Source organism: Meleagris gallopavo, chromosome 4 (assembly GCF_000146605.3).
Source record: "Meleagris gallopavo isolate NT-WF06-2002-E0010 breed Aviagen turkey brand Nicholas breeding stock chromosome 4, Turkey_5.1, whole genome shotgun sequence".
Lineage (NCBI taxonomy): Eukaryota > Metazoa > Chordata > Aves > Galliformes > Phasianidae > Meleagris > Meleagris gallopavo.
In genome coordinates this window covers 28,479,242-28,490,657 of record NC_015014.2, presented here as the reverse complement: position 1 = coordinate 28,490,657, position 11,416 = coordinate 28,479,242, and the positions used below count along the sequence as shown (strand labels likewise).

Here is an 11,416-nt window from a genome sequence, read left to right as displayed (position 1 = left end):
AAGAGTACGTTATCTGTGAAGAAATATTATTCTAATACAGGATTGATTCCCGCTGCAATCAAAGGAAATATTCATTGTGTTACGTTGGCATGAAACAAGATAGAAGGATTTTATGATCTGTAATTATCATAATAATTATGGATGTAGTCAGAAATACCATTTGATAAGACCTGATCCTATGCATGACAGCTCTTTTTCTATTCATTTTTAGGCACTTGAGTATGAAAGTATTGGCTAATCTAAACAAGATCAAGAACAAAGACCCATGAAGTACAAAAAGAAGGAAGAAGATATTTAGTCCGTAATAATGAGGTAAGATTAAAATACATAAAAATTCAGTGATGATGAAAGTACTTCTTGAAATAACATAGCTGTCCGAGCAGAACAATGCACATTCCTTTCAGTGGTCAATACTATTGCTATAATCGCTTCAACAAAAGATTGTGTATTGCAAAAAAAAAAACCTTGCCCATTTATTTCAAAGTCAGTTCATACTGACTCTGGGTGAAGTTCTGGCCCCATTAAAGTCAGTGGCGAAACTTTCACTTGATTACATAAGCCTACGATTGTTCCCTCTAAAATTTTGCATTTGTTTTTCTTTTCAACCGGGTGACAAAGATTTAAAAACTGGAAACAGTGTAAGCATAAAACAAGAAATATTCCATTTTTTAATGGAAAACCAAAATGTGAAAATTATGAGTTGCTGCTTAGAAGGTTCAATTCAGAAAAGTTTGGTACTCATATTTTATTCACCAAAATTACTGTACATCTACATCATACTTAAATGCACGCTGGTATTTTCTTTGGCTTCATGAAAAGGTGTGCTTCCTTTGTGGATATGTATTCATCCTTGAAGTAGTGAAAATGAACAGTGCCTCTTGGGTAACCAATTTGAAATGAACTGAATTTGATCTTAGTCCCTTGCGTGGTTTTTCTCATCCCTGTTTCTTTCTGCACTGCCAAGTAGTGATCCAGTAGGAGCTGACTTGTAGAACAGTGGTGCTGAGGACCAGTTTTAGACAGTGAGGAGCTACTTTAGGCAAGCTCTAATTTGCTCCTATTGACTTACTGCCCATTAGCAGCTGGAGCACATCTGCTGCTTTGGTTTCATCCAGAAGGAGTCCAGTTTGCATATTCTGAGGTTGTTCTTGGATATGAACTGAAGCACGGTAAGTGCTTCGAAAGCTTACTCTTGATCCAGACTACATAATGTACGTGTGAATGAAGACTAAGCAGACACACCTCTCGTTGCCTTAGAAAATTTTTCCTTACTTAGAATTTTTCTTTGCTTCTGTCTGTCTTTCTTTCTCAATTAAATTACAGTCATCTTATTCTCCTCTTGTGCTGTAATATTTTCTCTTCCCCACATAATTCCATCCTTGGTCTTTTCTCAATCCATCTGGGCTAGTGCTATATCCTTTACTTCAAAGCAAGAAAAGAGGCATTTCTTTGGCATATGGTGGAAGATATATCATCTATTACATGATAGTCAAACACGCAAACAAATATTTCCAGTCTGTAAATTAGTCTTCTTTATTATGGTCATAAGAAGAAGCATCTATCTTCTTTTCATATATTCACTGTTTTTTGGGATGATGATGATGATGGCCATTAAAGTATACCAGACCTCAGTTAGATATTACAGTGATGAAACAATAAATTGACTTGCACTTATGAGGGTAGGCTTGCTAGGTAAACAAATATGAAGAGAAGACAGCCTAAAGTTGTGTTGGGTACTTATCAAAACTTATATAGTTAGAATAGTCTATAGTTTATTAAACAGTAGTACTGTTTAAGTAGTTCATATGTTCTAAAGGTGAGCGCAATACAGTGCAAAAAGCAAGTATTCAATGAACTTTGATGGAGGTAAGCAAAGAGACAAGTTAAAATGCAGGAAAACACTAAAATTTGCACAAACAAAAGTGAAGTGCTGTGATTAATGATCAGAGAATATTGAAAATACTTTAGGAAAGAGGTGTTGCTGAAAGATAATTTAAGTAAATTGCTAGACCCCAATATCTCATGCCCGAGACTGAGAGGAGAGCTGCAAATTGCTTTGAAGTTTTCTTTGACTATTGCTATCTTCTGCAAGCTCGTGTTGTCTTCTATCCTTCCCACAAATTGCAAGTTTGTAAACTAAGAATTTCCTCACCCAAGAGAGAAGAAACTTGAAATTATTTAAAATGAAGAAGAGCCTGAATGAATTGGCAGTGATGAGCTTAAGGCACAGTACTTGCAGATGAGTTTAACAGTTGGACTACTTAACAGCACTGACATGTATTTATAGCAATGCAGCTAAAGTCACGATCACCTGGGGATTTAATGGGTTTTTACTCATAGAAGTTTGCACTGACAACAATTTGGCCTGGATCAAGTATTTGTTTTACAGGTAATACAATGAGTAACTCATTAAAGTGACAATGAGCAGGCTTCTTAATTGGAGAGAAAATTCAGAATGTGGCAATGTGTGCGAAGGCACAACTCTGCCATCCTCATCTCAGGATATATCCTTCTTGCTCTTGTGGTACTTTACCATGCATCACTATGCTGCCAGCAAGCAATTATTAGCTTATCATTATAACCAAAATTAATATGGGATGAGAATAAACTATACACCGGGGAACTCATTATTTGTCTTCCAGATGCAGGGGGTGAAGAATACATGGGAGTAACTGTTTGCCTTACAATAGTAGTATTCTAATGGCCACAATCCAGGCCCTGACTAATATCTTTGAAATGCTGAGGACAGAAGTTAAACAGGCATCTAGATCCCAGACCTCGCTAGGGAACCACTAATTAGCACATGGAGGGCGAAAAGTGAGGGAAGCACTGAAATTTGAAACCAGGCCAAGAGAATAAAACCCACAGGGCTTGAGGCTATTGCAGGTAATAACAAAGGGACCGTGTCCATAGAAGGGTGAAGGAGAGAGTCCAGGGAAGGGTAAATCAAGAAACCAGAAGATCTGAGGAGGCAGATTGGAATCTGGCAGGAGAGGGTTCTGCTGCATGTTTTGGTCATGACTTAGGGAAGGCACAGTCACCGAGCGATGGATCTGCACGAAGACTTGCCTCGGTCTTTGCTGCATAAGAACGTGTGGAGGAATGATTGTTGGTGCAAGGGGAAGCCATGGAAAGCCATGAGTGCCTGTTCAGAAATCCAGTGGGTAAGAACGTTGCAAAAACTGACGAACACTGTTGGGAGTTTGTTTAATAGCTTTGCTGAAGGAGATTTTGCAGATTTCCACAATGCTGTGTTCTTCTCATAGTGTTTAGTTTTTCATTGTGAATCTTTCTTTTTCTTTTTCTTTTTTTTTGAACTTGTAAACATCTGAACACAAAACAGAAATTTCTCCAACTGTCTGACAGACTGCTGACTTTGGAGGCAAAAGCTCTCAATTTTGGTGTAATTATTCAGTTTAAAAATGATGTTGAGCATAAAAATGTGGGAGTTTGAGACAAACGGGTGTCCGGGTTATGTTCTATTTTCTAGATTTGTAAAAAGCTAAATTTTGTAGGTGTACTATCTCAACAATAAGGAGAAATTCAAAGGAAAAAAAAAAAAGTTAGAAGCATCTTATTAGTCTATGGCAAAGAATTACAGACTCGTCCAAGAGTATAGATGTCCCATTTAAGTCAAATCACTAATGAGATAAAGCTTCTACATTGTGAGACCGTGGCACTTTCTATCAAAGTTCGGATTGAGAAAAACATCTCATCACTCCCAGAAGCCCATGGAAAGGCTGCTGTTCTTCTTGCAGAGATTTGATTTTGTATGTTATTTAAGAGTCACCAACCAAAGCCAGGCCTAGTTTGCTGGACACTGTGTGATACTGGTACAGTAAGAGAGAATCTCCATGGTGAAAAGATGTGATATAAATACACAAAATGCAAAGGAAATGGAGAGAGGTAGAATATAATTATCAATGTTGTGATGAAAGATGACACTCTAATTCTCTATTTTTGGCAGAGGATTGTTACTTTGGGAATAGAAGAAAAAGGAGAAATCTATGGAAAACAGAAAAGGGGAGGAGAGGAAGATAAGGACAGCTGGGGGGTGAATCAGAGGTGAAGGGACAGGAAAGTGAGAGCAAAACAAGCTTGGATCAGAGGAAATCACCTGTGACTTTTGCCTTTGGGATGTCTGAGTGCCTGTATTCATGCTTCAAGGCAGGGGAACAGGCTCTGTCTTGATCCCTAATGAGCTGTTCTCACTCCTTGGGAGAGAAAGATGGAGGCTTTCAAGTGTAAGGAAGAAATGTTTGTTGCATTTGAGTAAGTGGAGTTACATGGTGCGCAGGATTTATAAGCACTGCAAAAGTAAGTAGACTCTTCCTACGTATAGCATTAGAAGTTTGTTGTTAGGATTTTTTGCTGAAAGTTTGTTTGCTAATGTTGTGAAGGATACAAGTGTTGGAACTGAAACAAGTATTCCAGCAGTCATAAGAAGAACTTGTTTAATGAAAATTACTGAAAAGTTCATCAGAAAATGCAGGAAAGATGAGAAGAAGTCAACATCTCTAAAGATCTTGCTGGATTTGTCTTTTTTTATCTATTATTACACAAATGACAAATTAAAAATGTCCTATAAAGCTGACAGCTTAGGACTTCTGAATATATATCCCCAAATTTAGATTCTTTTTTTCTAGCAAATGTTCATCGTATAGGAAAGAATACAGGGAATTTTGTTTATTTTCCTACAATTATAAATTCAATTTGATTATCATAATCACTGTAATATGATCTCATTCAGAGTCAAGATTAGTTCAACTTACTGCATATATAGGGAAAACTGCAGTAGAAATTTAGCCCTTGATGTTCGATACGCAACATTACATCAATTTAGAGATTGGAGACTTTTTAGTAAGATCTAAATACAAGTATTTGATTGTTGGATACGTAGCTTTAGCTTATGGCTAAGAACCTGCCTTGTCTGAGAATTGCTAAGTAATACAAATATTTCTCTTCATGCTATGAGTTGTCTTGAACATTCCATTGTTTTTGTATTATATAAAGTGGCCATCTTTCCCTGTCTAAGCACTTAGTCTCCTATAACTTAGTGTTCATGCAGATTTTGATCCAGCATTTATCCCAGAACACTATGCTCAGTGAGTAAACACCTGCAAACAAAAAGCAGTAGATGGGCAGATACAATCTGACTTCCTAGGAGATACCTGAACAGTCTTGCTTCCTGGCAGCAGCCTTCCCTGTTCAAAAGTCTGAGCCTCCCTTCCCTTGTAACCACAAAATAACCAAGCTGGGAAGAGGACTGTCCTGTGGCAAAGCAACTTTTTAAAAACTAATTTTTAGATTTTAAAGCATCACATCTCCTTGAGGGTTGCATTGTGTTGGCTGTAAACCATATCACACAATCTTACTGAGCATGGACGTATCATGCTCCTGAGAGCCTGGTTGGGAGTTTTCACAGAATATCCTGAGTTGGAAGGAATCCACAAGGAACATTATGTCCAACTCCTGAACTCTGCAGAGGAGAATTAGTAGGAGGAACGACTAAAATTAAAACCCTATTGCTGAGAGTAGTGTCTAGACGACCCTTGAACTCTGGCAGCTTGGAGCTGTGACCACTTCCCTGGCATTCAAATTTGCACACTATTTTTAGGAAGAGTGTGGAAGCATATGGTCTTTTTCTTTCCTGAGGAGACCCCTCCTCAGGGGCCATGCCATGGCCATGCCTTGCCACCTCACTTGGTGATGTTTGTGGCTCAACTTACGTTGCTGCTCTAGAGTGCAAAGAACCACCTTGGAGGCACCTGTCAAGAGGAAAGAAAGAATGCATATCTTTAGCACATTTCTGCCTCGGGCCTCATTATAGAAAAACAAGGGCTGCCAGTTGGACCAAAGTTAAGCAAAGCTGGAAACTGCTTCTCTGGGAAGAAGTCCAAGACCACCAACCATCTCGAGGACAGAGTATTTTGCCGTCACATCATCAGGACAAGCCGGAGTCCCCTTGGTCATGGCTGGACGTGGACCAGGGTTCTTCAGGTGACAGGTCAGAGGGTTTAAAATTGTCTTGTCACAGTGTCCTGTTCTTCCCCAATCCCAATTAATGGCCTTGTCTCAACCCTTCTCACAGTCGGCTCCACCGCTGTAGCTGGCTGGCCAAAGCCTGCACCTGTCTTCGTCCCCCCTAGCAGGCTGTTTCTAATTCACAGCCCTAGAGTCATCCTTCCAATGGCTGGGGTTAAGTTGCTGCGTTTTCCAGGCAATGATTAAAAAATGAAATTGAAAAATGAGTTTAGCATATGACTGTCATGTCTCACTTATTCATTTATTTTTTTAAAAAGCTGGAAGGTCCATCTACTGCTCGTTTGCCTTGCATATCTGAGAAATGAAATTTAAATTACCATGTTGCTTTAGGAGCAGTTCATAATCCCTGTGTACCCAAGTCCTCCAATTTTCGAGTCCGGAAGAGCAGATAATTGGAATTTCTGCAGTCATCAGAAATGATGTCAAGTGTAAAGACAAGATTGTTGTATGTGGAAACACACAGCTGTAGAACCAGCGATCGTGCCTTTCTGGGAGGAGACTGCAGGATTTGCTTGCATCATCTTGCATGGATTTGCAGGGTGTGTATCTTCTGAGATAACTACAGCTTGATTGATATTCTTGCTGAAAAGGTAAAATCACTTCCCAGAGTTTTTAACAGCCTCAAGTTTACAAAGAGTATGAGTTTTTTACTCTTGGCTTAGAACAGTATTTTTTTTAGCCTCTTTTTGATTTGCAAACTAGTTATTTTATTTTCAGCTGGCAACAGGCATGGTTTCTATCTTAAGCTGCCCAATCACAGGGGTTTCATGTACTACAAAATGAAAACTGCTGTAGTGTGAGGCAGGACAGTGTTTTCCTTACGTTGTATTTAAGGAATCATGAACAGAGTCTATCCCATCTGATATATTTGTTTGCAATTATATATGGTAGTAAAAATAGTAAAGATAGTAGAGCTTTCATAGTGGACCAGAGTACTGTTATACTAAATGTTGTACAAACACAAAAGAAAAAGTCAGTCCCAGCACCAGAGATTTAGACTTCAAGTAGAGATAAGTGACTGCAGATTGAGAAAGGGAATAGGTCAAACAAGGCAATAAGTCCATACTAGTGCTGCTGTCAGAGATGTTTGTGGATGCCCTGATTGTTTACAGGAATCTCTTCCAGAAAGGATTAATTGAGAAGTAAAAACTTAGGCAGTATTTCACCCTCTCTTATTTCCTGCTGTCCTCCACGTACTGCTTAAACCCCTTGCTTCTATGCAGCACATGTACAGTTCATCTTCCCTGGCTTTACCCATTTGAAAGCTCAATATCTGGTGTAAAATAAGTGTCACTGCTCTACCTTTACTCAGTGGGGAAACAGAGACACGGAACAGACAGACATCTATAGCGGCAGCCTTTACCGTGGGGCAGGTAAAGTATTTTCTTAGCATCTTTTGTCTATGTGGCTAGTTCTGTTGGGTTATCTAACTTTCATACAGTTAGAATTAGCTGAAAGGAATCCTGTGCCAGGTCTCCTTTTTGACTAAATCCCTTGTTAGGTATCTATGCATTTTTCAAGCATTACAAATAATAATTATGAAAATGAAGTTAAACTTCAAATTCCCAAGGATACCCAAAACTACTGCTTCTAGAGGTAATGTATTTGACCCTGAAGTGAACAGGGTTGAGCAGAAGTTGCACTCCATTTCCCATTGCCGATGTTACCCATATAATAACATTTCTGTGATGGGGGCTTAGGCAAAGAGAACCAGATTCTACATTTCTTTCTATGTCCTGAGGAAATTTTCTAAATATGAAGGCCTCAGTATTATTATTTTGGAGGAAAAAAAAATAAATACAGCACAGGTTATGAACACATTATTTGTATAAAATCTATTTTTATCTAGAGTTGACCTAACATGAAAGTCCTTAGTCAATACTGTCAGTACTACTGGGTGTCTTCTACACCCAAATGGAAGTAGTGAAAGCAAATAATTTTAAAAGTCTTCTGCACAGATGTTCCTACCAGCTGTAGTTCTGATGATCTCTAAGCTGCAGCATTTATCTGGGTTCATCCACAGGCACCAGTCTAAATGTCAGCCACGCTGATACAAGTATTTAACTGATGATCATTTTATCAGTTACCATGATTATCTCAAAATGACGAGCACTCTCACTGATTTCCCAAGATGCAAAAGCCTCTGGTGTCTTCAGTGCAGATGTCAAAACTACCCATCAACTCTCTTTAGCTATCCTTTAATGCTGATATGTGCTCCCAGCAAAAAGGACTGTAATGCAAAGACTGTTAAGGAGATCGAGATGTGGTTTTCTATGTTGAAGTACCTTAACGAAGATAAACGAGTAGTTACTAGGTGTCCCCTTAATTTGGCAAACTAAAAAAAAAAAAAAAAAAGTACTAGATAAAAGGAAATGGGAATAAGCCAGATGTGCTTAAGCAAGGATCTAAGCCACCTCCTGTCTTGGTGAGTTCAGACTGAGATTACCATGAGGAACTACTGTTAGAACTCACGCAAATTGTGCTGTAAATGTATGCTCATATGTTTAGAATAGCTAAGTGGCTGAAATACAGTAGCTTTCCACGCACAGAAACAGCACGATAACCTAAGATTGCCTGCTGATACTCAGAATTTTGAATTCTTGTATGAGGTTACCCTCTCACAACCTATCATTATACTATAGCACTTCATCATCATCTTCACAGTCATTTTCTTCCTAAAACAGCCAATAAACCCTCAACCCCCAGGCCCAAACCTCCTAGCTTCTTGTACAGCTTTTTTCCTGCAACTGTTCTCACTGCTGATCTCCAGAGCCTTTTCAGTTCTACAGAAGGCATTTCCTGATTTTGCTTTTGTTTTTCAGGGGAAATGATTCATGCCATGTGGTGACACAAGGGCACTGAATAATAACATTACACAAGTGCTGCGCTTCAGTTGTTCCACTGAATTCTATAGGACTTTCTGTCTATTGGATCACTGGTAAGTCAGGCTCCATATACTGAAAGCATTAATGTTTCAGAGAGATGTAGGAAATGTTTGGGCTGTGCTTAAGGAAACAGGAATTTTAACATTTATTTCAACCTCTTCCAAAGTTCATCTCACATTTCCGTGACCATTTGTGTAATCAATTTGTTGGTGCTCGGTAGAAATTAGAAAAAAAGGATCTGATCTTTCCTCTACATTTTATGTAATCGCTTCTGTTTAACAGAGGTGGAATCGATTCTGCAAACCCTAGCAGATTTTTTTATAAGCAAAAATGTGAAATGATACCGTAGAAGAGAATTATAATTGAACTCCTGTAGGAAAATTACCTCCCTGTTTTGTGTTTAGGACATGTAAAAATTATTTTGATATTTCCTTTTGCCAGCAGAGGAGTCCATTAAATACAGTGAATCTCTTCACTCATGTCAGGGAGACAGTGATAAAGAAGATGACCCTTACTAAAGGTAAGACACAATTTAAGTAATTTTATGTTTTTTTTACAATGTTTGCATGCAAAAAAAGATTTCTTCATGTGAGCTTATTTTTCTTTTTTTGGCTTATTTTGAGAAGGTTTTTCACCAGTGGTTATAATGACCTTCAAAACATAAATTACATGGCTAAGAGCTCAGATGTGATGGGAACTGCCTTTTTTGTTTGTTTTTTCTTTCTAAATAACTACTTATTTTCAAGTGATCATCATAGCACACCCTAGGTGAACTTGTGTTGCTGTAAACCCTGAAAGTAATACAGCAGTGGACTGCTTACCTTGGTGATGATTTTTAGTGTTGGTGTCATTCAGGTGTTCAGATGGATAGTACTACATACTAAAGCATCTATGCACTTTTACTTTGAGCCATTAGGATAGACTCTGGAAAATACAAAGCAAATGTTAAACAGTTGCACTCTGTCATGAGTCAATTTTAGTTTTCAGCATTAAACTTTAGAGGGAAATTTTCTTCTTTTGATTTCATCTGGTTTTTGAAAGTGTATTTATTCTGTGCATTGCACAGTTAAACATTCTTTGAAACAGAAGAATTGATGCCTCTTTGAGAGAATGAATGTTCATAAAGATTTTCTTTTATCATCACCCATTGTTCTGAAAAGCCATTTCTTACAACATCCATAACTGCTTGGCTAGAGAGAGAAGATGCTATCCAAATTATTTGCAGGTGCTTTTTTCTAAAGCTTTGAGAAGCCATTGAATTCATTAATGTGGCACATTCCAAACGTCCTTGCAAATTTCTTGCAGAACCTTGTCATTCATTATTTGTATGTATATATATGTATTTTTATGACTCCGTTAAAAATTACTATAATGAAGGAAAGAGATTTAGAGATCTAGGCTTACAATTTCACTGAATTATTGAATGTTTGGTTAATACTTGATATAAAAGAAAAAAGCTTGCAACCCTATTGAGTGAATGTTGATGAATCACATATTCTCAGAAACAAAGAATAGCTTGTAAGCAGCAGAAATCAAGCATGCATATGCCGTAGCAATCACACAGCATTTCTGATTTGTTGACCGCTGTTCAACCAAGTTTGATAACAGCAGCAAAGAATTACACTATGAGGTTTGCCAAGGTCTGAAATACTAAGACGTGTGTCAGGAAAACTTCTTGTGTAAATTCCTTACTACTCCTTTTTTAAATGGAATTTTCCTGAAAAGAAAAATGAAGGAAAAAAAAACAACTGCATGCTTCTTAAAATGTTAATTTCCTCTAAAAGATTTCCTCCACTTCAGGAATCTGGCATGCAGCAAACCACTTCTAAATCAAGCTGCAAGCTGGTACTGTAAAAAAAACAAAGAGTTTATTGGTACCAGACATTTGTAAATAAGTAATTGACACTCATGCTATAACAATGAGCAATTCCAAAAAAAACAGGAAGCTGCCAGGATAAACAAGTTTGCAATGAGCTCCATCCAGTGCTGGATATCCATCAGGGTCAATCCCATCAGTGGTGGTCACAATAACAGCTCTGGGACCAGCTGGAGTTCTGCAGCGCAGCCGTCTCCTGCTTTTGTCTGCTCTTCCATTCAGATCCCTAGCCACGGGCAGGCTGCTAGCTGTGGCAGTGGTATCTGCACAATGTTCTGAGGGCTGGTGACACATCCAAAGCCTTGTGAATAACATCAAACTGTAGGCACTCTTTGGTAGCAGTGAACATGTTAAAAACAGTACTAGAAAATAGGGCATCTGAGCAAAAAGGTTCTGTTCAATGCGTAGCAAAACGTTAATTTAAATGGGAGAGTACAGACCTTCTGAATTAACTCTGTTCTTTCACTGTTGTTTCCTGCAGCTTCAGGTAGATGCTGTGCATCAGACTGGTGAGCAAGGTAAGAAAGCATAACAACTTTTCTTTCTTAGTTTGATCTTAAAACAAACTTAATGACAGCTTTGAATCGAGTGAAACTCTGCCCAATGCAAA

The 11,416-nt window shown here is 38.2% G+C and overlaps 1 long non-coding RNA gene across 1 annotated transcript; it reads left to right on the top strand.

Moving 5' to 3' along the window:
* Positions 1–216: 216 nt before the first annotated feature.
* On the top strand, positions 217–11,416 carry LOC104910658. Its single transcript, XR_793301.3, has 4 exons — positions 217–312; positions 8,868–8,983; positions 9,372–9,450; positions 11,288–11,416. It is a non-coding gene; the product is annotated as an uncharacterized LOC104910658 (long non-coding RNA).